Raw genomic sequence first — 21,815 nt, 5'->3', positions numbered from 1 at the left:
AACTTTATTTACAAACATAGAAGTGGGACAAAGTTGGCCCACAGACCAGAGCATGCCAGCTTCTTCAATAGACCTTCTATGACATTCACTGCTGTATTCCAGATATACCTAGAAGCAAGCATGACAGGTACAAGAGGCTCAACAATTGTATGTTGCACAAACAAGTAAATAATGAGTAGAAAGAGGACAACCCACAAAAATAATTAAAATTAGCAGTAAGACATTTGAAATTGTTCAAACTCAAATAATGAGAGGCAAATTAAAATCACGACATATTTTCTCTCAGATTCACAAGATTTGTTTGTTTAATGATCATTCTTAAGTTTGGTAAAGGTATCAGCTCATGCATATCCTCAAATGCTGCTGATGGGTTTTTCACTACCATATCTTTAGTTATAGAGGGAAGTGTGAGCAATAATATAACAGCATCTGTATATCCCCTCCCCGGGTCACTAGTTCTCAAATTGTTTGGGCTTATTCTTAAAAATTATTGAGAACCCCAGAGAGCTTCTATTTACTAATGTTTGTAATATGTATCACATTAGTATTAAAACAGAAACATCTAAAATATCTGTTAATTCATTTAAAATAGCAATAATAAACTCTTTACAGGTTAACGTAAATAATATCTTTATGACAATAAGTACTTTTTCCAAAAGTGTGGAGGGCTTTGAGAAGAGTGGTATTGCTTTACATTTTTGCAAGTCTCTTTATTTTCTGGCCTGAAAAAGGTCAGCTGGATTCTCATATTTGCTTCTGAATTCATTCTGTTATGATATGCTTTTTTGTTGAAGTATATGAAGAAAATCAATAGTGAAAGAGCTGTGTCATGGTAAAAGAATATTTTTATAGTTTTTCTGATAACTGAAAATACTGCTCTGATCTACAGCAAAATTCAACAAGCAATCATTTCTAGGTGGTTGGTTGCAATGTGGAATCTAAAACCATATTACTGAACTTTTCATACTCCATTACATTAAAATCCACTCATTCATGCTACACTTTGAATGGATCTTTTATGTATGCATGATTTCGTAACTTCGTGCATTAACCCTTGGGGAAATATTGGTTCACAAATATTGGAATATCTGTGTGAGTTACACAGATCTTCCAGATGTAGATACATTTCATCATACAATGGTCAGATTCTATTTATCACATCTTCCTGATCTCAGAAAGGTCCTTAACTATTAAGAATGTGTCGCGCCCACAGTCGCTTACAACACAGACAATCAGTTGATATTTTTTTTGAAGAAATAGACCCTTCACTTTCCAGAAAAAGTTGGCCAAACACTCAAGTCTGAATAATCACAATTTGTCTCTTACTCATTTTTTTTTTCAAGAAAAATAATGGTCTGTGAAGCAAGTAGTCGAGTTCACAATTCAGTCACACAAATGCTTTCCCTCAAGGCAATCATCATACTTCAATTTGCAGCCCTCGCTCTTTTGTCACAAAGACTGTTTTTTAAAGTGCTCAAGTGCAGAGGTCTAATTAAAATAATTGTATTGCTTCATCAAGGACATTCTTGAGCCCCACTGGCCTGTTTTGCTTTGATTTGTTTTCATGGTGTGAAGAATACGATGACGACTCGTACAGTTGGTGCCACTGCCTTGACGTGTGCTGAGGCACCGCAGGCTTACCCTTCATTGATTTTGCACCATCAGAGCTAATGGGAACACAGTGGACAATACAAATAATGTCTCGGTGTTAATATGAAAAGTAACTTGACCTCATGGACACCCTGCAGGAGACTCAGGGTCCCTCAGAGGCCCTTAGACACATTTTGAGAACTGCATTCCATATTTGACCAATGTTGACCTTTTATTTTATTTGCCTGAAAACTTTGTTATTAAAATAAAATATTATGAATCTATCTGAGACCCCTACTCTTCTCCTCTAGTGCTCTTTTCAGGAATTAATGACTATGGTAAAGTTAGTGTATCCTTTTGGCACGTGTTTTTGTAGTTACCTTATATAGGTAGATGCAGTGGAATGTTGTATGGTTTTTAAAATATTACATAGATAATTCCATTCTGTGGGTAGTTTTACCAAGATTTTTTATTCAATATTGTGCCATGATGTTTTTGAGACTGGTCTGTGTTGATACCTATAGATCTAGTTCATATATTTTAAATGCTGTTTTATTCATTTTTTATTCCTGCATGATGAATATTTAGATCATTTTCAGCTTTTTACTATTGTGAATATTTCCTTAAGCAAGAGTCGCTCTAGGATGGATACCTAGAAGTGAAATTTCCAGGTCTAAAAATATGCATATAGTCATTTTTCCAAACCTGCCAAAGTGTCTCCAACCTGGTATTAACCAATTTATAACCTTATATCTTCTTAACTGGTACTCTCTTTTTGTGGGCAGTTTGGAAATATATATCAAACACTTCAAAAGAAGGCATAAAATTTTGAACCAAAAATTTCAGTTCTAAGAATTGACCATAAATGTTTTTTAGCCACCAGGAATGAGCACAAAGATTTTTTTGTTTGTTGTTATTTTTTTATGGTTTATTTTTTAACAAAATTGCTTACTGTATTATTATTTATAATGCAAAAATTCTGACCAGTAGCTTCTAGATGTTCAACAACAGGTGGTTAGTAAAATATATTTTGATATCTTTTCATGGATTTTCATGCAGTCATTTTATATCCCAATTTTATCTAATCAAAATGCTATTTTACATAATTACATTTATCAAAATGAGTGATGTGGTACAGGTAATTTTTCTTGTTTTCTTTGTGTGTTTTTTTACTTTCTTGTGTTTTTTAGGAAACATGTTTGTTCAGGAAGGAAGGGAGGAAGGAAGGGAGGGAGGGAGGGAGGGAGGGAGGGAGGGAGGGAGGGAGGGAGGGAGGAAGGAAGGGAGGGAGGAAAAGGATAGATAGTAAGTTAGAGGATATATTTTGAAACCTCATCACAAACTAATTGACAGGTTAGGCCAAAAAAATAGAACCACAGTTTCCAAATTTGACACTGCATAGGAGTCATTTGAGAGCTTATTGAAACCCTGAGACTCTGATTTGGTGGGACTGGGAAATCAATGAGACCCTGAAATGCATGGACCTCACACTTTAAGAAATACTAATTGAGAAATAGTTGCTAATTTGATCTGACATGCCTGCACTGACGAAAAATAAGGAGCCTTGTCATTTTTAATACTCGGCAAGCAAAAAAGACAGGCAATGGCTCAAGTAAAGCTCTGGGAGTGCCTGGCCTCGTGAAGGCCTAAAGCCAACGACAGGAGCTTCTCTCTGACCACTTCCAAGGTGGAAGGAGCTCTCTTTCCTGAAAACCTGCCCCAGACTTTACCCTTCTTCTCCTTGACTTTGGCAGCCTGACCTGAAGCAGACAAGGTCAAGCATGCAGGTGGTGGCACCAGGTGTTTGTCCTCAGTTCTCTCCCATCCCTCCTTCTTCTGTTCCTTGGCACCTTGGTCACATTCTCTGTTGAGCAAAGTTTTGCAAATTTGAGCATCAGAATCATGGTCTGCAGACATATTATATTCCTGGCCTCCCACCCTAGAGCTTCAGATTCTGTAGTTCAGGGGTGGATCCTGGAATTTGCATTTTTAGTAAGTTTTTCAGCGACATTGAAGCAGCTAGCATGTGGGCTATACTGAGGTAGAGCCAATGGACTCACCAGAGAGAACCAGCCAGGGACTCAGGAGCTGAGAATAAAATGTTAGTCACTAGAACTCTTATCAGATGGCCATTTAGAAATGCAGATATGAGCGGGTGTAGAGTGGATAAATAGTGACGGAAAGAGACTTGACTTGGGGTGATGAACACACAATACAATGTATAGGTGATGTATTATAGAATTGCACATCTGTAACCTATATAATTTTATTAACCAATGTAACCCCAATAAGTTCAACTAAAAAAGAAAAAACCATATCTAAGTCACATGTAAAATTATCCAATTTTTGAAACTTTGTTAGCAATATGCTTCATATATCATCACGTGCTTTATTGGTATATGTTGAGGTTAGTTTATAGCTTTCATTGTACTCAAGCTAGTGATTGATACATGTATCATATAAATAAAATATCTAATGTTACATTTAAAAAAGAAATGTAGATATGGATGCAGTAGTTGTAACAGCATTACTAGTGGTAGTGGTAATAAGAGTAGCATAGTAACAGAAATACTAATAATAGTAAGGCTCATAAATAAATAACAAAAATAAATAAGGATCATTTTTGTCCTGTATTTTGATGAATGTCTTGACCATGATCTTGCCAGAACAGAGGCAAGATTTCAGATGCAAAAATGTTATAAAATCACAAATTTACAAATGTCTCTTGAAATGGATGTTCAGTGAAAGCAAGGTCTTTAAAAACATACCAGATCTTATGATCCAGAAAAAAAGTTTATTTTCCTCTTACAGGGTGTTTATCTTTGGCTAATAGATTCAGCCAAGCCATTTTTATAGCCTCACGTGTTATCAAAAAGTGTTTTTATTGCTCAATCTGACTACTCCCCTTTCTCAACCGATTGCATGAACGCTGTCTTTGAAAGCCAAGTATAAACTGAAGTCCAGATAAAGGATTTTTTTAAAACCTCATCTGTGTTTTTCCTTTCTGTGTTAAATTATGGATATAGTAATTGGTGGTTAATGAGATGTAAGTGCTATAGTTCAGACACTTTGGGTTACTCAGGTCTATGTACCATTTTCATCCAACCCTCATTTTCCAAACAGCAGACCTATAATTATGCCAATATTTGGCCAAGCCAGAGAATATTTTGTTTTCCCTTGTTGCTACCTGCAGACCATAAAGTTATGGAAAGCACTGGACATGCAAAACCAATTTTACCCCTCCTGCCCCAGTGAAAAATTCTGAGGGACAACTCAGTGAGATATAATTAAAGGTGTATGACTCAAAGAGTCAAGAGATCACCAAGACATCGTGAAAGCATCTGATTGGGCTGTTTGGCTGGTATCAACTCCATTTTTCAGATGCATTAGCCAAGGCCCACAAAAATCAAGTATATATGAAATTGGGATTCAAACTGCCCAGTGTTACCGGCCACTGTTCCTTGTCAAAGGGTGTTGGCAGCTGTCTTTTGCCTGTTGAACAACACTGTTGTTTTTTATGTTTTGGTTTGGTTTGAGTTGGGTTTTTTTCCATATTCTATTGCCAGCCTACCTGGGACAATTTTATCACCTGGTTGAATGTTTTTCATAAGCTTTTAGAGCTTTGTTTATATTTGACTTGTACAGTATCTTTCAATTATTACGCCCTTGCACCACATTCTTTGCTGGATGAAATTTGCACATACACCTGTGTGAAGAACACACATGCATTTTGTTTCAGATTAAAAACTCCAGGTCTCATGTTTACATTGAAAATGTCAGTCTGTGTTTACACTCAAGTGTTAATCTTTCTAAAAATGTCCCACACATTGAAGGACATCCAAAAGGCAGAAACTTATTAGAACCTTGGGTTCAGATTACAAATGTGTTTGGCTAGCTCAGTGTTAAAGTTCAAATTATCTCAGAAGTATTTTAAATATTTGTACAGGAACACCGATTAGTTTACTAATGTGTTGCCTCATAACCATCCACTAATAACCACCTTGCTTATGATCATTAACTCCAAGGGCTCAAGTGAGCTCTCAGCAAAGGTAATTTGCTTTAGTGTTTAAAGCTGTCATATGATATCATTACCCTAAGATTTGAAAGCGTTGACCCAGAAAAGAATTTGGAACTTATTTTTTAAAACAGCCTTTCAGCCTTGGCCTAGAAGAGTTGAAAAAGAAGTTCTAATAAGTAATGTCCTTCCTGTCCCACCTCCCATTTCTTTATAGTTATCGTTTTCTGGTTATTTACATTTAAACTGGAGACCAGTAGTGTGGTGTAGGGGAAAGAAAGCCAGGATACCTGGGGTTTAGTTCTGGCTCTGTCATTGAACTTGTGACCTTAGACAAGTCATTGAGTTTCTCTGGGTGTTGGTTTCTATAAATGAGAAAGTGGCACAAGGTCATCCGTAAGCTGTAGAGTCTACAAGTGCACGTTCTGCTAAGGGAAGTTCAGCCAGGAGGGCCAGCAGACAACAGAGCCCTGTTGTATCGGTTAGGCAGACCCCTGCCTCCCTCTTTCTCACCTTTTAGTAGGGCTGGTGGCTTCACAGCCTACAACCTGTGCAGCCGCATATGCCACCATGCTCTGTGGGGCTCTCTGCTTGGTTCAGAGCTTTGCGGTTATTGCCTTGAAATGCTTAATAATTTTTTAGGTGCAATTGCACATTTTCATTTCACTCTGGGCCAGACACGTATATAGCCAGCCCTGCCTTTTGGGAATATGTTTCTTGCCAGGGTGTCCCAGCTGAGTCACTTTTGCTGCCATTGTATCTTTCGGGTAGACTAAGGAGAGCAAAAGTTGATGGAAATATATGTGGATTTGGGGATTATTTTCAATAATTTGGGTGTCTGAGTCCCGTCCACAGAGATTCTGATGCAGTTAGTTGATCTAGGATATGACCTGGGCACTGGGACTTAAAAAGTGCCCCACCCTCACCCCACCCTGCCCAAGTGATTTTAAGAAGCAGCCAAGGCTGAGAACCAAGGTCCAGACTAAAGGGTTTTTTAAAAATATGTAACAGCTTTACTGAAATATATTCACATATCATCCTACTCACCCATTTAAATGTACAAGTCAGTGTTTTTTAGTATATTCACAGTTGTACAACCATCACTACAATTTTGTGGAGGTTGGATTTACAATTGGACATGTAAGACCCTCCCCTATATCATTCTGTTCAGTGGTCCTAAAGCCCTTGTTTCTTCACAGGCTGTAGGACCTGACTTACCTCATGAGGTCTACCTGTCACCCTAAGAAAAAACATCACTATTGTCCATGATTTTGGTGATCCATCTGCATTCCAGGAAACTACCCAGCGGTTTGAAACAGCAGGTATTTGTTTTCTTTGGTCTGAATATGCAAAGATGAAATGCAGCTGGCTGTTAAGGGAAGAGCTTTCTTGATCTATGTCACTGGATAGGCTCAGCTGTGGCCTTGATCTGTGCACTAACCTCTACCAGGTGCCCCTCGAGATTGTATATGAGATATTCACTGACCACAAAACTAAAACTCAATCCAGGTTTTCCCAAGATGCTTTGTGAGGGGATTAATTGTTCAGCAGGAATATTTGTGTGGCTCTCAGTAGGAGGGAATATTTACCATGACAAGTATGTGAAGCTGTGTACAGAGGAAGTTATTGTAAGGAGAGGCTGGGGATCTGGCTTGGTTCTTCAAATGACTTTGGGCGTTTCAAGCACTCCCATTCACCCCTGCACGACGCGGGAATCCTGATCTTTTCTCCCATGGGCCTCCCTGTAAGGGCCTGAAGATCGTCAGGACTACAGGCCTGGACGGATTTCACTCAAAGAACAATGTGGTATATATTCAACTAGTGGCACATGTACTATTTGTATTCTTTCAGAATCCAGTTCAGTTGTTTTCTATGAAAAACTAGGAAGTTTTTGAAATGATAATGTGTCAGAATTAGAAACAGTGAACTGTACATGAGGAAGCATGGAAAAAAACATAATTCGATAATGAATTTAGCATTTATTTTTATTAGTCCACATGATCGTGTATGTCCTTTTGTAAATTTTTTTAAGTAGAGATTTTGAGAAGTAGAATAAACTCTTATTCTTCATATCAAGAAAGGAGAGCAAAGGTTTATGTGGATTCCAAGCAGTATATGTTCCAAATCTCTGAACATCCTTTCTGGAATTTGGCCTGGAATATATAAATCTAGACTTATAAGTATGAGTGTTACTCATATAAGTATAAATGTGTGAAACCTAAACTTTTTTATTTTGAAATACAGTTATTATTTAAGACAATTTAAATACACTCCTTATTTCTACTGAAGTTCAACACATCCCTTTGAAAAATGCAGGACCGTGCTTTATAATAGGAAAAGAGAAGCATGGAAAGTAATTTGAACATGATTTACAGCTGAATATAACTTTAACTTTTTTTAGGGGGAGAAGTCCATAGTGTCACTTTAGATTAAATCTAGAATTAATTCTCCATTAAATCTAGAAGTTTCATCTGGGGGAAAAAATTAAGCAAACTTTCAAGAATTCAATAATATAAGAGTTACATATTTTCTCCAGACTTGGAAGGAACAAAATGGGGTTTTCAGTTTAAATAAAACCTTATGTGTGGTTGTAAGAATCAAATGAAAAGATGCACATACATACAATGCTTTGGAAATAGGAATATACTCACCAGGATATCAGGAGGGGCCACAAAGCATAGCAGGAAGGAGCCTGCCGCTGGAGCCAGATTTCATGTTTTCCAGTTCCCATCTGACTGATCTTGTGTGAAGTACTCAACCTCTGTGTGTCTCAGCATCTACATCTGTGAAATAGGGGTTACAATAATTCCTATTACTACTGTGAAGAATTAATCAGCTAGCACATGTGAAATTCTCAGGATAATGCCTGGCATATAGGATTCAACTAATGTTGTTGTTGATGATGATGATGGTGGTGGTGATGGTGGTGTATTTGGGGAAGGTGAGAGTACAAGAAGAAGAAGTATGTGTTTTTGAAAATAGGAAATGGACCAGTTGACCCAATCTGCTTAAAGAAGAGTAAACAGAATATTAGAAACAAATTAAGTTCAGAATTAGAATGAAAAGAGATTCCCAGTTCATGCACATATTCTAAGTCGAGACGATTGTCTTTCTTGATACTGGTAGAAATACTATTATCAGCACTTAACATAGTTTTAAAATAAAATATTTGGGGCAAGTGGTGCACACATACTATGGAGCCATGAAGATGCAGTTTAAAAACAAAATTTAATAAGGAATCAGCACTGTCTCAGGATTTAATAGCAAGCATTACAGAGATTATGAAGTGATGATATAGGATAATAAACATTTTATTACTATTAATATGAGATGACGGCATAATTCAAGAATGGCAGACAAAACAGCCTGACTCCAAGGAGAGAAGGACAGCTCTCCACAAGACCTTTGCCAAAGCTGAACCACAGTTGTTCTTTATGCTTTTCATCCTATTTTATCATCCATCTTCTAAGACAGTGGCTACATATTCCATGCTGAAAGCCAGAGCCACCGGGACCTTACCTTCCTGTGCCCATGCCCGCATGTCCCTGAACAGCCCATTGCTCTCCAAAGATGCTCCCCAAGGCCAACCAGCTCTACCCGCTCCCCTGCCTCTCTGCCTCCACTGCTCTTCTGCCTGGCTGGGCAATGCACCTGAACTCTGCCCATGATGCCCCACTCCCTTCTGCAGCCACAGACACGGGTTGGGCAAAATCACCCCTCAGGAGATTCAGCTTTGCTTCCCCAGTGGAGGGAATTGTCTGATGGGCCTTCTCAAGTCCGACACAGTTATTTTAGCACCACTTGGCAGAAGCCCAGGCTGTGGCTTCTTCAAGCTAAAAATGGAGAATCGGGGCCAATATTCTTACTACAATTTTCCTAATTCCAAGAGCTTAAAAATAAATATATATATTCAGGGAAAAGATTGGGAAACAGCTGGGCAGCCAGGCTGAGAGGCTGGATCAAAACAGAGCAGCTGTGTTGGTCTTAAGCCTGAGCTGGCTGCATAACCCTTGATTTCTTTTAATTCTCGGCCTGAGGATTCAGGGCCATAAAACATAGCTAACAAGTGTTGAGCTACCTGATTTCTTGTGAGACATAAAGAGTAGAGTTGATTGCCAAGCCGTTTGCAAATGGAAAGTATTATGGATATGCTTATAATAATAAATGGCTAATTATAGCTCTTTCCCAGGTTCTGGGACCACTGCAATGGGAAGGATGGCACATACAAGAACTAACATGTTTATCAAAGAGCTGGCGGAATGTCTACTAAAGTAAATACTCTATTATATATGGTGATATCTCATATGCTGATCAACATAATAAGTCTAGCTGGACAGCGGCTGGGGTTTAAGATAAGCAAAGCAAGCATGGGAGTGTTTTAAAGCCATTTATGCACAAGTAGATATACCTAGAGTATGTTTCAGCTGGAGAGTAGGGATGAGGAGTGTCTCATGCCTCTTGGTGTCTTCATGGTACTTTATGACTATAAAGTGCCCAGTGTTCTGCCTGGCACATAGTAACTGACCCCAAAAAATCAATGGTTCTTTCCTCTTCTCCTGGCGTTTTCTTACCAGTGTGAGGTGGCTTAGGGTAGAAGAGCATCGGAGCTTTGAGTGCCAAGAGCACACAGGTTAAACCAAATCAGTGGGTTGCTCTACAAATGTAGGTTTGGCACAATACTTACAGTTCCTCCTTCCTATCACCTGTATGCCATGAAGACATTTTTGGACTGTCACTGGTTACCTTTGTGAGTGCAACAGAAATACCTGCTGACTCAACCTGTCTCTCACGGACACCTACAGCATTCCAAGGTTGTGTTTTTCTGTAGTGAAGGCTGCTGAACAGATTCCTACTTGCTGAGTATTACTTATTGCTGTAGCTATTTTTATTACCACTGCCAAAAGCCTTCAATTCGCTATGAGTTGAGCGTATCTTTGGAGTTGTTTTTGGTATTGAATCTAATCGTTGATGCAGAGTGGAACAAGCAAGGAAAGGGGATTTGAGATAGGAGGTAGCTTGTAGAAGGATCCTTGGAAAAGCCCTCTCCTCTGCATTACATTCTGCGTTCCACCAGAGAACAACGGATTGAAAACAAAGCACAGATCCAGCTTAGGACTTGAAAGGCAAGTTTCAACAGGAGTGAATTTTTAACAGCCTCAAAGAGGGGGTTAAAATGAAATTCTGACAACCTTAACTACACTTCTTTCTTAAAATATTGCTGTAACAATAATAGGTGAAATGTCAGCAGTCACGTATTATTCTGCCTAACAATAGCTGATAATTTTTCCTCTGTGGGGGCACTTGCCCATTTATAGTTTTGACTCTGTGTTTTGACTGACTGCCCATGGAGGGCAGTTACTTGAGCCATTTTCCTGCACTTGGGCAACATAGCCAGGAACAATTCTGCACTTCTAAATTCTCCAGGCATTTGCTCTGGGTGACTTCTGCCAAGCAAATGAGTCCTGTGATATGGCCTGCTTACTGCCTGTGGTTTGTTTTTAAACCACTCCAATAGCCTGTGTTCTTCCTCAAGCCTTGGAAACACACTAACGGTCCTGTTTTTCAGAAAAGGAGAGCCCAACTTCTTTCTGTTGTCAGGAAAACATCTTCATACATCCAAAAAGTTACAAGGTCTCTCTCAGAATATTCTAGAAAGATAGACACTGCTCATGGTCACCACAACGTGGTGAAAGGGGCCTTCTAGTCTGTTTAACAGGCATACTTTGCACAACTGCTACATTCACCAACCTCGGGTATATGCTGGGGAGACCTACCAAGATGACTATTACACAAACTGAACCTGGAGAGAGGCTTACATTTTGTGGGAGAAGCTGGATGAGAAGTATAAGTGATTGAGAGGAGCAAGCTGACCAAGAAAGTAGCCCACCTTGAGGTCAGGCCCTGGAATACTGAAATCGGTCATGAACCATGAAACTCAGATGTCCCCGGGGTTGGTGGGTAAAAGGAAGGAAAGAAGGACACTGGTGAGGACTGTGACACAGTGGAGTGCGTAAGTGCCATTGAAATGGGACCAAATGTAAGGTATGGAAGTAGGAGCATGGTTTGAAGGTTAAGATTGAAGTATGGTCTCCTTATAGATGGCTTTAAGTACAAGCTGAGGAGTTAGGGTTTTATTCCATGTGATGGAGAAACAAAAATGGTGTGAGCAAGGAAGTGGTAAGATCTGACTTTGGAAACAATAACCCTGACTATAAAGAGTGCACAAAATAAACAAAGACAGTGGAGTAGGTAGATATACAGGATGAGGCCCCTGAATATTGGTGAGGCACTTTGTAAGCAGGCCAAGGACAGGGAAAGTAGAAGGAAATGCAAGGAAGAGACTTACTGGAAGTGGGAAAGAAAGGTTCTGGCCCTGGTATTGGCTCAGGATTGAGTTTGCGACGTGAGGAACACAGAATGAAGGTAAAGTTTTGGGGTGCAGAGGAAAAATGAGCTCAGTTCCCAGTTGTGCAAATGGAGGTTTGGGGCCTCAGCAGAGAGACTCTGTCTAAAAGACTTAGGAAACTCCACTTAGTTTGGGTGGGTGGGGTCAAGGTTACTGAAGAAAAAAGTCATCTAGACTGAGTACTCTGAAGATGTACATTTAAAGAGAAAGTAAAGGAAGCTGATGTCTAGAAAGTCACATTGTACAGCATATTATTTGACAGGAAATGAGCTGCTACTGCGACCACAGGCTGTGAAAGTAATTTGTGAAATATTAGTTACAAGATAGGAATTAATACTTAAGCAGAAATACATGATCATTTCTCTCAAAATTTTCTAGAAGCTTTGTAGGCCCATTCCACATGGGAACACAGCTCTGCCTTCCCATGAATGGTGATGAACTTTGGTCCCAATTGTCTCAACTGTTTGTGGGCTACTCAGTACATACATTTTTCTGTTAAACCATCATATAATGCTATTGAGATCTGACTTAGTTAGATTAAGTATAGATAATACTTTTATTCCAGTGGCAATGTAACTGCAGAATCCATTTTGTCATATATGTTTAAAGTCCTAAGGATTTAAAAAGCAGATTATGCTGAATGTAAAAAGAGAGAGAAATTCCCCAATATTGAAAGAGTGTAAAGTATATTAGGCCCCTCCCTACTCCAGTGCAGAGAAATGTTGTGCATGTGTGTGTGTGTGTGTAAATTGTAGTGTATTTAACTTGTAAGGGGGATTATTTAATAAGCTAGGTGTTCCCATAGATATAGTGTGAATGCCAAAGACCAGAACGGAAAGAAATTTCTGTTGCAGAAATTTTCAACAGTTTATTCTCCCAAGTAGCAGGCTCATGGCCAGTTGCCTTTTTCTGATTATTAATAAAAATTCAGCGTATCAAATTACATTCTCATTCTCCAGCATTTATTAATGGAACTCCATCTTTAGGACATCTGCAGAACATCATTTATAATAGAGTTCTTGTTATATTGTAAAAATTTTATTAGGCCTTGGAAATGACATTCAGGTGGTGATATTTTTTGTTAAAGATTTCTCTCTCCAATGAAGAGTCTCCTAGGCTTCCAGAAAACAATTGCACCTTTTTTTAAATTTTGTTTTAATTGAGGTATTACATTCATGCAATGTGCCCATCATAAATGTATGGCTCAATGGTTTTACGTGTGTATGAGTATATACCTATGGAGCCACGAGCCAGATCGAGTTATAGAATATTTCCAGCATCCAGAAGCCTCCCTCCCTCATGCTTCCTCACTGTCAATAGCACTCCCCAATAGTAACCTGTATTCTCAGTACTGTGACATCTGTGAGGGATGCATGGGTGTGAAGTATAATGCTTCCATATCAATACATTCTAGACTGCATTTTTTTTGGAGTGTGCTAGAGTACTAGAAAGTACTCTTGACTTCTTTCCACAGGCCACTTGTATAAGAAACCTTCTCCTATTCAAATGACTAATCCTTGGACTTTCGCAATCAGACATGGCACACTTTAATGATACTAAGGGTGAATTATACCAAGGGCGGAAATTATACTAAGGGTCAATGACTTTATGATTTCCATCCTCTAAAGGAGGTCATAGGTTTGCACCATTTTTACAAAATTGAAGCTCTACTAAATTTATCCCTTCTTTCACCATTACTCCATCCCCAAGTATTCTACTGGGTATTATCTGAATGAGATTTCTATATTATATTATATTATATTATATTATATTATATTATATTATATTATATTATATTAGTAATACATTGTAATACTTAATGGCTTTTCTCCAGCTGCAGAAATTCTCAGAGTTGTGACAATTTCCAACACATAAGAATACAGAATTATCCCTGGCTGGTGTAGCTCAGTATATTGAGCACGGGCCTGCAAACCAGAGTATCGCGGTTTGATTCCCAGTCAGGGCACATTCCTGGGTTGCAGGCCAGTTCCCAGCAGGGGACACACAAGAGGCAACATACTTTGATGTTTCTCTTCCTATCTCCTTCCCTTCCCCTCTAAAGATAAATAAATAAAATCTTTTTAAAAAAATACAGAATTTGATAAATAACCAGAAAAGCTGAAACCTCTTATTTAACAATTTAGGAAAGCTGAAAACATCACCAAATGACCTTGTTTTCTTTTTGACCTATAGGACTTCTTCTATAAAGTTGTTCTATGATTGTATTCTTTTGTTTTGTTTTAATATATCTTATTGATTATGCTATTACAGTTGTCCCAATTCTTCCCCCTCTGCCTTCTCTGCCCAATACACCCATTCCTTTCAGGAAAGCTCACTCATTAGTTCATGTCCATGGGTCATGCATATAAATTTTTTGGCTTCTCCATTTCCTATATGATTCTTAACTTCCCCCTGTCTATTTGGTACCTACCAATTATGCTTCTTTTTCCCTGAAACTTTTTCCCCATTCTCTCCCTTCCCCCCCCAAGCTGATAACCCTCCAAATGATCTCCATATCTATGATTCTATTCCTGTCCTGGTTGTTGGCTTAGTTTGTTTTTTAGATTCCGTTGTTGATAGTTGTGAATTTGTTGCCATTTTAATGTTCATAGTTTTGATCTTTCTCCTTCTCTTAAATAAGTCCCTTTAACATTTCACATAATAATGGCTTGGTGATGATGAACTCCATTAGCTTTACCTTGTCTGGGAAGCACTTTATCTGCCCTTCCATTATAAGTGATAGCTTTGCTGGCTAGAATAATCCAGGTTGTAGGTCCTTGCTTTTCATCACTTTAAATGCTTCTTGCCAGTCCCTTCTAGCCTGCAAAGTTTCTTTTGAGAAATCAGCTGACATTCTTATGTGAACTCCTTTGTAGGTAACTCTCTGCTTTTTTCTTGCTCCTTTTAAGTTCTCTCTATATCATTAACCTTTAACATTTTACTATAATGTGTCTTGGTGTTGTCCTCTTTGGATGAAACTAGTTTTGGATTTTCTGTGCTTCCCAGACTTGTATGTCTATTTTCTTCACCAAATTAGGGAAGTTTTCTTTCATTTTATTTATTTTTTCAATTTATTTTTTTCAAATAAATTTTCAATTTTCTGCTCTTCCTGTTCTGCTTCTGGCACCCCTATGATTCAGATGCTGGTACATTTGGAGATGTCCCAGAGACTCCTTAAACTAGCCTCATTTTTTTTATTCTTTTTTTCTTCTTGCTGTTCTAGTTGAATGCTTATTTCTTACTTATGTTCCAAATCATTCTGTTGAATCTCAGCATCATCCCCTCAATTGTTGTTTCCCTGTAGATTTTTCTTTATTTCCCTTAAGGTAACCTTCATTTCTGCCTGGGTCTTTTTTATGCTGTTGCCATATTCAGTGGATTCTTTGAACATCCTGATAACCACTGTTTTGAATTCCACATCTGTTATGTTGGTTATCTCCATTTCGTTTAGTTCTGTGTCTGTGGTTTTTGTTCTCTTCTTTCATTTGAGGCATATTTCTCTGTCTCCTCAATTTGGCAGCCTCCCTGTGTTTGTTTCTGCATGTTAGGTAGAGCTGCTTTGTCTCCCTGTCTTAGTAGTGTGGCCTATTGTAGAAAAGGCACCTGTAAATTATGTGGTGCACAGCTTTAGATAATTGCCAGAGCAGGGCAACCCACTTCACTGCTTTGTGGCTCTGTGTAGGGGGAAGGCTCAGAGAGGGGACAGTGCCACTGCCTGGCTTCTGGAGGTTTGCCTGGCACTCGTTCTATTTCTAGTCACTTTGCTTATTCCCCTTATGTGACTGGTGCCCTTCTAGCTGTTGCTCTGGTGCTGAATCCAAGAGGGGGTGGGTCTACATAAGTTCTAAGTCTGTGTAGGCCCTCTAAGCAGAGTCTCCCGAAAATCCAGCAGTTTCTTCTGCCACCCCAATACCCACTGGTTTTTACAGCCAGAAGTTATGAGGTTTTATCTTCCTGGCACTAGAATCCCGGGCTGTGTGGTCTGGCCTGGGGCTGGGATCCTTCGCTCCCAGGGTATCCCTCCTGATTTTTATTCACCATCTCTGGATGTGGGACTGCTCATTCCACCACCTCTCTGTACCACCCTGGGTCTCCATGCCTCTCTGTCCCTCTGTTCACTCCTCTGTGTGTTTGCCCCTCTTACCCGCGTGGATGAATGTGGTTTCTTTAAATCCTTGGTTGTCAGACTTTCATACAGCTCAATTTTCTAATGGTTCTACTTGTTTTGAGGTCTGTTTGTAATTTTTTCTGTAGTTGTGCAAGGAGGCAAAGCATGCTTACCTATGCCTCCATCTTGGCTAGAAGTTCTCCTGTTACATTCTAGACCCAAACTTGTCCTCATTTAGAAACCAAAATTATAATCCTAATTTCTTCAATCCAATCTTATGAATGAAATGTTGGTGATCACATATAAAGATGATAAGGCTTGGTATGGCCCAGACTGCTGCTGCTGAGATAATTCTCCAAACTAAAAATGCATCCAGGAAAGATTAGCAGTAGGTTATGTAGAAATAAAGACCAAGGAAGATCTCTTAGATTACTAATTTAAATAATTCTTCCCCAATTGTTAAGAGTTTTCCCTCTTTAATTGTTATAGGAACTGGTAGTTGCCTCACAGGAAGATGATCTAAGGTGAGCTGGGTTAAATAAGTGATTCCTTTGTTCATTAATCAAAATCAAGAGAATCTTGTTTTATACACATTGTTCCTTTCTGTGAAAGACTATGACAATGTGACTGAATTTCTAGGCAGAAGGTTCTAGTACATTTAATGAGGGGAAAATGTGTTTGCATGAATGAGTATACAACACTCATAAGAATGCTTGTGAGATCTATGTACTCTGCACTTGAAATAGAACTGAATTGAGTTGGCAAATGAGAGAATCGTGTTAATGTGCAGGTTTTGCAGGGGTGCAATTATAGTCCTAGTGACAGGATATTAAGAAACTATTTCATTACCTTTGTAGGCTGAAGGAGAAAATTTTAAGATACTCTTCCTCTGTTATCAGCAAGAAAGTAATAGTTTTGTTATGATAAATTATTTTTAGTTACTCAATGCCCTTAGTAAAAAGTAAACAAATGCAAATATTTAAAATAAAACGTTAGTCTTTTTACTTTTCTCCCCCATCCCTGTCCTTAATATCAATCCACACATAAACATGATTCATAGTTTCTATCAGATATTTTTAATGCAGCCATAGATTGGATGGATGGATGGATGGATGGATGGATGGATGGATGGATGGATGGATGGGCTAGAACACATATTTAGCTATCCAACTTCTGAGTCAGTTATCACCTTGAGGATTCAATGCTGAGAAAAGATAGATATGTCACTAACTTTCCAGAGATTATAGGGTAGCAGAGGGAAATAGAAACTAATCACACACATGTAAATGTATAATTATAAAGTAAATGTAACAAAAAGGAGCATGTAAGTTCCTCTGAGGAAGTGGCCATTGTGCTGAAATCTGAACAAAGAATGGATAACGGAGTTGGATTACAGGGGAATGTTCCAGACAGGAACAGGACTATGTGCTAAGCCTGTATGCCAAAAGGACCACAGCTTGTTCAAGGAACTGAAGATGCCACAGTGGCTAGAGTGTAGACCAAGCAAAAGTGGGGAGAAGTGCCGAATTAGAATTCATTTATGGGGCTATTGCAGAAGTATAAAGGAAAAAATGAAGGCAACTTGGACTAGCATATGCTTGGAAAAAATGGAGGCATTTCATGGTCTTTTGAAAAATAAAGTCTACATGATTTAGTAATGATTAGATATACATAGTCAGAAAGAGAGAAACAGCTATTCTATTTGTTTATATATATGGAATTATTCTACCTACATTGTTCTGACCTTGTGTTTTTCTTTAGGTAATGTTTTAGACACCGTCCCTTTTCAATAATGTCTTTTTAATAAACTGACTGTATTTCATGATACAGATCTGTCGTAATTCCTTTCACCAGTATCTTATTGATGAGTGTATAGAGAGTCCTTCTGGTTTTTGTTTTGTTTGTTTTTGTTTTTTATTTGGAGGGGTGATATTTCAAGCAATAGTACAATTTAAACAACTTAAAATGGCATTCTTATTATGTGTTTTTGCATTTGCAGATTTGGGCAAATGTGATGTGATAAATTCCTGCCAGCATAATTGCTGAGTTAAAAAATTGGTACACTTCATATTTGAAAGATATTTTCAAATTGCCCTTAAACAAGTTCACAGCACTTTATACCATTAGCAATAATTGGTGAGGTGGTTTGGTTTCCTACTCCATCAAAATTAACAGTTTTTAATTTTTACCATCCTGATAACTATGAAATTTTTTAAATTATTTTATTGTTGTTCGAGTACAGTTGTCTGTATTTACCCCCTATCACTCTGATTTGTCTTTTCAAAAAAATAAGTTTGGTTGTGTGTGCATGTGCATATGTGTGTGTGTTTATTGGCCAGTAGTACTTATTTCCACGTGACCAGTTTGTTCACAACATTCATATATTTGTCTAATGACTTTTTCTTAACTTGCAAAAGACTTTTCTTCATTTAGTATATCAGTCCATTGTCTAGAAAAAGGATAAAATTATGTAATTATCTCCATAGATACCAAAAATGCATTTAAAAATTTTATCAACCTTTCATTCTGCTAATTTACTTAGTAGTTCTTCAGAAGTGGTGTTTTAGTCCTAGTTTTGTACCCTGAGCTCTACTGTCTTATTTTTCTCTTTATCCTACTATCTTTTTATCTCATTTTGCTTTATTCCTTCATCAAAATTATTATTTTAATGTTTTTATGGTGCAAAATATTTGTTGTCGAATTTTTTCTGTTTCTTGAGGCATTTGTAGCATGTATTTTCATCAGTCTTTGTCTGATACCTTTCTCTCTCCCTCCTTCTTTCCTTCTCCCCTTTCTTCCTATGTTTTTTTTCCGTTTGTACAGCTGTGATGCCCTTTGTTTTCATCTTTTTCGTATTTAACGCAGAAAGTGCTACCTAGACCACCTTTTTCCCCAAATATCGTATCAATAAAACATACTTGTCATCCTATCAGCACTGAGATGTATTTATTTTCTCTTAGAACTTAAGTTTGGGTATTTGCTGGGAGACATGGACAATAATAGTTCATGAATTTAGGCTCTATGCTTGGATCTGGGGTTTTATTTAACATTTCATAGTGGCATTTTTTTGGAAGGGGCATATTCTAGTCCTGTCAAAGGGGGCCATGGAGTGCAGATTGTGGTATAATTCAGAGAGAGTTTTTGGAGCTTTTACTTTTGACAAAGACTATTGTATGTACTTACTTTTCAGCTTCAGCTCCCCCTTCCAAAAAGTCATTCTCACCTTAGGTGAGTTGGTGTCATGGTAGTGGGTCGAGACTTCTACACCAAAAGCTCATGCTGTAAAAACTTTTGTAACCTGCATTGCCTACTGACCTCTTAGAGAGCTGCGTCCTGCATTATATAGCATTTGTGATTCCCCTCAAATTTGTTCTGCTCTCCCAGAACTACTTTCTCCTCCTAAAATTACTTTGAAGATAGTAATTACTCTTGGATCTCTACACTGTTGTATCTCTCTCTCTGACCACAGTCTTTCATATACAACTTTACTAGATTAGATCTCTTTCTTTTTTTGAACATTGTTGTTTAATATTTGAATTTTTATGTATCTTACTAATTTGGAAGAAGGGAATTTTAACTACATGACCTTCACTATATCTTTTAGGTTTTTGGATCAAAAATTTTTTTTCACAATTGGAACAAATAATTACTACCTGGTATGTTTTTTTAGGATCAGATTAAATAATGAATCAGAAAGTCCTTTGTGATAAGCAACCTAATATTATGCCTCAAGAAAGGAGATAAAGAGCATACTAAGCCCAAAGTTAGCAGAAGGAAGAAAATAGTAAAGATTAGAACAGAAATGAATGAAATAGGAGATTAACAAAACTAAGAAGCAATTATTTGAAAGATTAAACAAACTGACAAAATTTTAGCTAAAATAACCAAGAAGAAAAGAGAGGACTCAAATAAATAAAATTATGAATAAAAGAGGAAACATTACAACAGATATCATACAAATACAAAGGACCATGAGAGGGTACTATAATTAATTATGTATCAAGAAATTTGACATCTAGAAGAAATGGATAAATTCCTAAAACAATACAAACTACAAAGACTGAATTTTGAAGAAATACAAAATCTGAACAGACCAATAATGAGTAAGGAGATTGAATCAGGAATCATAAACCTCCCAACAAAGAAAATCCGAGGACCAGAGTGTTTCACTGGTGAGTTTACAGAAGAATAAATATCAATCCTTTGCATCCTCTCACAAAAAAATTGAAGGAAGGAAACACACCCAAATTTATTTTATGAGGCCAGCACTGTCCTGCATTTCCAAAGCCAGAAAAGGACAATATGAGAAAACTGCCACCCAATATCCCCAATGAATACAGATGCAAAAATTCTCAACAAAATACTAGGAAGCCAAGTTCAATGACACATTAAAAGTATACACTGTGATAACTGGGATTCATCCCTGTAATGGAAGGATGGTTCAGCACAGGCAAATCAACGAATGTGCTATATCATATTAATACGATGAAAGATAGAGATCATATGATCAACTCAATAGATGCAGAAAAGCATTTGACAAAAGTAAACTCTAAACAAATTGGGTACCGAAGTAACATACATCAACATAATAAAGGCCAAATATAACAGGTCCACAGCTAACGTGATATTCAATGATGAAAGATTGAAAGCATTTCTTCTAAGGTCAGAAACAGAAGAAGGATGTCCACTTTCATCATTTCTATTCAACATAATACTGGAAGTTCTAACCAGAGCAAGCAGGCAAGAGAAAGAAGCACAAACTTACATGTAAAAAAACCCTGAAGGTTTTATATATTGTATTGTGTGTTCACCATCCAAAATCCAGTCTCTTTCCATCACCAATTACCTTCCCTTTACCCTATTCTACCTTCCCCCACCCCCTCTCCTTCTTGGAATTACCATACAGTTATCTGTTTCTATGAATTTTCTTTTTTGCTTAATCCCTTCACCCTTTCACCAGTCCCCCAACCCCCATTCCTTCCGACAGCTGTCAGTCTGTTTTCTGTATCTGTGCTTCTTAGAATGAAATGATAGTCATCAATCATAAGGACCTTGGCTAAAGTTGAAACAATGGACCGGCAAATGAATAGGCCAGGGCCATGCTATCAAAAAGGAAAAATTAATAGAAGTTTATGCATTAGGGTAGGAGGGAGAAGTGAAGAGGGAAAAGTAAAAGGTGGGCCCAAATTTTCTGCCAGAGAAGTTGGAATAATGGTGGTGACAATGATTTTTTAAGAACAAAGGGAGGTGGGGTCAAGGGTGGGAGGTGGGGATGGCTGGGGTTGGGGGGAGGGGTGGTGGGAAAATAGAGACAACTGTACTTGTACAACAATGAAAAAAGTTTGAAAAAGAAGAAGTTTGGGGGAAATTGTAAATAACATGGTTTAAGGAGAACAAGAATTAGTTTGTTGTAGATTGCTGAGTTGGAAGAGTCAATGAGGGCCCAAAGTAACTTGTCACTCATAGAGGTATATGACGAAGCCTAGGAGTTTCACATGACATTTATGAAAGGTTCATTGACCGTGCTCAGCATTGTGGAGCAGAGTGGAGATGCCAGGTGACCTTGTAGCATCACCTTTCTGAATTATGGAGACTTGTCCCACAACACAATCCTCAGACTGAATAGGAATTACCTTATAGTACTTTCCACTCCTAGAGGGGGATAAAGTAACTCAGACAAAATGAATAGTGATCAA

General features: G+C 38.0%; 1 protein-coding gene across 14 annotated transcripts in view; it reads left to right on the top strand.

Moving 5' to 3' along the window:
* THRB (thyroid hormone receptor beta) overlaps nt 1-21,815 on the top strand; it is a 336,578-nt gene that overhangs the window by 86,081 nt on the left and 228,682 nt on the right. For 10 of the 14 annotated variants that reach the window (XM_037143999.2, XM_053669108.1, XM_037143995.2 and 7 more), the window contains one exon: nt 6,805-6,927. The exons of the other annotated variants lie outside the window; for them this stretch is intronic. The gene's annotated coding sequence lies outside the window, so the exon portion shown is untranslated. The remainder of the gene's footprint in view (nt 1-6,804; nt 6,928-21,815) is intronic. 14 annotated transcript variants of the gene reach the window in all.

Source organism: Artibeus jamaicensis, unplaced genomic scaffold (genome assembly GCF_021234435.1).
Source record: "Artibeus jamaicensis isolate MK-2021 breed Jamaican fruit bat unplaced genomic scaffold, CSHL_Jam_final contig_519, whole genome shotgun sequence".
Classification (NCBI taxonomy): domain Eukaryota; kingdom Metazoa; phylum Chordata; class Mammalia; order Chiroptera; family Phyllostomidae; genus Artibeus; species Artibeus jamaicensis.
This window is presented reverse-complemented; position numbering and strand designations above follow the sequence as displayed.